Source organism: Corvus brachyrhynchos, unplaced genomic scaffold, assembly GCF_000691975.1.
Source record: "Corvus brachyrhynchos isolate BGI_N302 unplaced genomic scaffold, ASM69197v1 scaffold266, whole genome shotgun sequence".
Taxonomy (NCBI): domain Eukaryota; kingdom Metazoa; phylum Chordata; class Aves; order Passeriformes; family Corvidae; genus Corvus; species Corvus brachyrhynchos.
The window spans coordinates 3,249,685-3,252,823 of record NW_008238633.1 but is presented as its reverse complement, the minus strand read 5'-3'; the positions used below and the strand labels follow the sequence as shown (position 1 = coordinate 3,252,823).

General features: G+C 44.9%; 1 protein-coding gene across 1 annotated transcript in view; it reads left to right on the top strand.

Moving 5' to 3' along the window:
* LOC103617735 (histone-lysine N-methyltransferase 2D) overlaps positions 1–3,139 on the top strand; it is an 11,167-nt gene that overhangs the window by 6,471 nt on the left and 1,557 nt on the right. The gene's annotated exons all lie outside the window — the stretch shown is intronic.

Genomic DNA, 3,139 nt, shown 5'->3' with positions numbered 1-3,139 from the left:
ACCTCCCGGGAGGGGAGGGTTGGGCTGTGGGCGGCTCGCGTTCCCTCCATAGGGAACCCTTGGGTTATACTGCAAAGAGCCGTTTGCACTTACTCTCGCGCATTTGGTTATGTGGTTTAGGGTTTTAAAAACCCCCCAGCGCCTGAACCCCGGTTCCTGCAGCAGCGCGGGATTTGCTGTCGCTGCGCTGGAGCAGAGCGTGTTACCTACTGCAAATCAAAGAGTGCTCTGCTTATAGGGTTCTTCATGGCTTTCTAATGCGCTGATTTGTCCCTGATTCGTTGTTCTAATCACGTTAACTTCTGTGTCATTGATCTGTTTTGTCTCCTTGCAGAGAAACAGAGTGTGTGTTCTGGGTGTCACACCTTGGCTTCGGAGCATGGAGAAGGAACAGGTTTCCAAACGTTTGTATGCCCTTTAGAGGAATGGGGTCCCTTTGTGTAAAAGAGTTAAGTAAGGACAGCACTGAGTTAAAGAAGAAGTCTGTAGAAAGTTTGGGACTTGAAGCTTGTACATCTTATTGTGGGGAGGAGTCATCCAAAAATCAGCCAAAGAACCATCCATCGTGTTCACTTGAAGTCAGCAGCAAAAAGAGACACAAAATGCCTTGTGAACAACACAAGGAGCTGTCAGCTGCTGCCTCCTCAGCAGCTGGCTCCAGGCCTCATTTGCAAGGGAAGAACAAAGGTGTGAGTTCTCTACAAGACCAAAACTCAGAGCATGGAGCTGCTGCTGCCAGTACTGATCAGAGTGATGGGAGGAGTGACACGGACAGTGATGCTGCAGGGGCCCAGGAACACATTAAACAGCAGCTGAAGAGCCCAAAACAGGTTTCCAAAACATTTAAGAGGAATACAAGCAGAAAAAAATCCAGAATGTGAAGGTAATAAAGGTGGGAATGGGAAGACAAGCCTTCTGGAAGATAAGGAGCTTTGTCTTCATGCTGCTGCCTCAAAAGAGCCCAGTACAATAGAGAAATAGCTCCAGGACAACCAGAGGAGGCTGGCAGCTCTGGAAGAGAGACACAAAGTGAGAGAATTACAGAAGAAACTCATTCAAGGAGCTCTTTCTAATCTGGTAATTATACTCACAACTTCTACCTCAATACAAGGTACTAGCACAGTAGAAGGAAGAGGGTAATTAATACATGTGGAGCAAGATGCTTTAAAATCAGTCTGGAATTTCTGATGACATTGCCAGTTTTCTTTTGAGAGTATACAAAAGGCTGCATACCCCATCCCTGGAACACCTGTAGAGTTGCAAGAGGAATAGCAGATTCCTCTTTTTGTGTCATGGAAATGTCTTTCAGAGAGTCATGTCTGAGGGCAGCAAGTATTTGATGTGTTTGACTTGATGAGTCTTTCCTAGGATAAGCAGCCAGCATGAAAAGCACAAACACATAATATTCGATTCCGATGAGGAAAATTAAGCTGAAGTGGATGAGATGTTGAAAAAAGATGCAAGTTCAGGAGATATACAGAAGTAAGTGTTACAGGGAAAAGTTTAGTGTGACATAATCAGAAAGTTGAATTTTTATACCAAACTGTCTCATGTTGTAACACCTGAGTTACCCTTTGCATGGGTATTTTGCCCATGGTAAAACCGAACAGTCGTAACTGTAAAGCAGAATTGTACAAGGTGTGTGCACAAGGTAAGATGTCTTTCTGCTGTCATCATTAAGAATGTTGAGTATTCTTATCAGCCACATATGCCCATGGGGTTCTTTGTCCTCCTAAATCTTGGTTTTTCTCTTCTGAATCCAGTGAAATTTTGTATTTAAAAACAAAGAAAACAACAACAAAAGAAAACATACACAGCCCTAAAACATTCCACAGGCCACCAAAAGGATGGCTTGTTACATTTGATAGAATATAGCATTAGGACAGGCTTAAAGGATGTTTGTTTCTTGAGACTTACTAGGTAACTCTGATGCAATGTACTGATGTGTTCATACAGTTACTGTCCTGCGTGCTTCCAGCCTGTCTGATTTACAGCGCGTGTTAAAATGGGGATCTCAGTCGTCAGCAGCCATCAGTTTTGGGGGGAGATGTGGGATCCTGGTGTTGAGCTTTTCCTGGAGCAGCTGCTATTTCACTGCAATCTAGATTTCAGCATGTTCAGGAAAACTGCTGCTGCCTTTCATTTCTCGCAGTACACGAGGCTGTAACACCGAACATTTCTGTTGGAGCTCACGTGTGGTCGTGGGGGGAAGCGAATGGGAAGGATGTGGAGAATAGAGCTGCTGACTTTACTGCTGTGTTGCTCATGAGTGATCCAAGCAGCAGCATCATCAGAAGTGTTTAACCCTTATAATTGGTTCTTTGTTTTGTGCAGAGGGCCCAAAGTTATTTTGTAGATCAGTAGAGCTCAGTGAAGAAAAAGAGGGTTGGGAAGACAGACGTAGATTATTGCTTGAGGTGAGTATGAAACGTCTGTCTGTTCCCTGGTAACTGTGGCTGAAAGCTGAGCACGAGGAGGGAACAGGGCTATGAATCTGCATGAGAAATTAATTCAGGACCTCAACAAGAGCCTGAAACTTTGTAATTACCAGAGAACAAAAGTGGTTTAGTATACTGGTGTGTATAACATCAGGTTGTGATGTCACTCAGGTAAACCACTAAATCTCTGCACGTTACAGGACAGGACCAGCGACTTAGCTGTACATAGAGAAAGTGTTCAAGAGAAATAGTGAGTTCAGAGACTTCTCCTAATAGTGGATTCAGAAACTTCTCCTAATAATACGTTGGATTTTTACCATTTTCAGGAATGACGGAAGAAGCATAAGGACGCCAAAAGGAAGCGTAAGGACGCCAAAAGAAAAGTGAAAGTAAACCAATAAACCCTCTTTTACGGATTAGAAGCGTGTCATGTTTCTTCCTTGAAGAAGTTGCCAAACGATGTTACTTTGGAAATCCTTTCCAAGATCTAATAGGGAAAACTATTGGTAAACCCTGTTAGGCAGTGTTTGTGAGCTGGGGCTGATGGCCTCGGCTTCTGGGGAAGCACAGGAAGGCTCCAGTCCTGACTGGCTGGTCAGGCTGGGGCCATTGAGCTCCAGCTCATCCCTGGGGGCTCCAAGGGAAAGCAGGAAGGTCAAGGGGCCACCCAAGCCAGGGCCAGGCCAGGCCAGGCCAGCCCA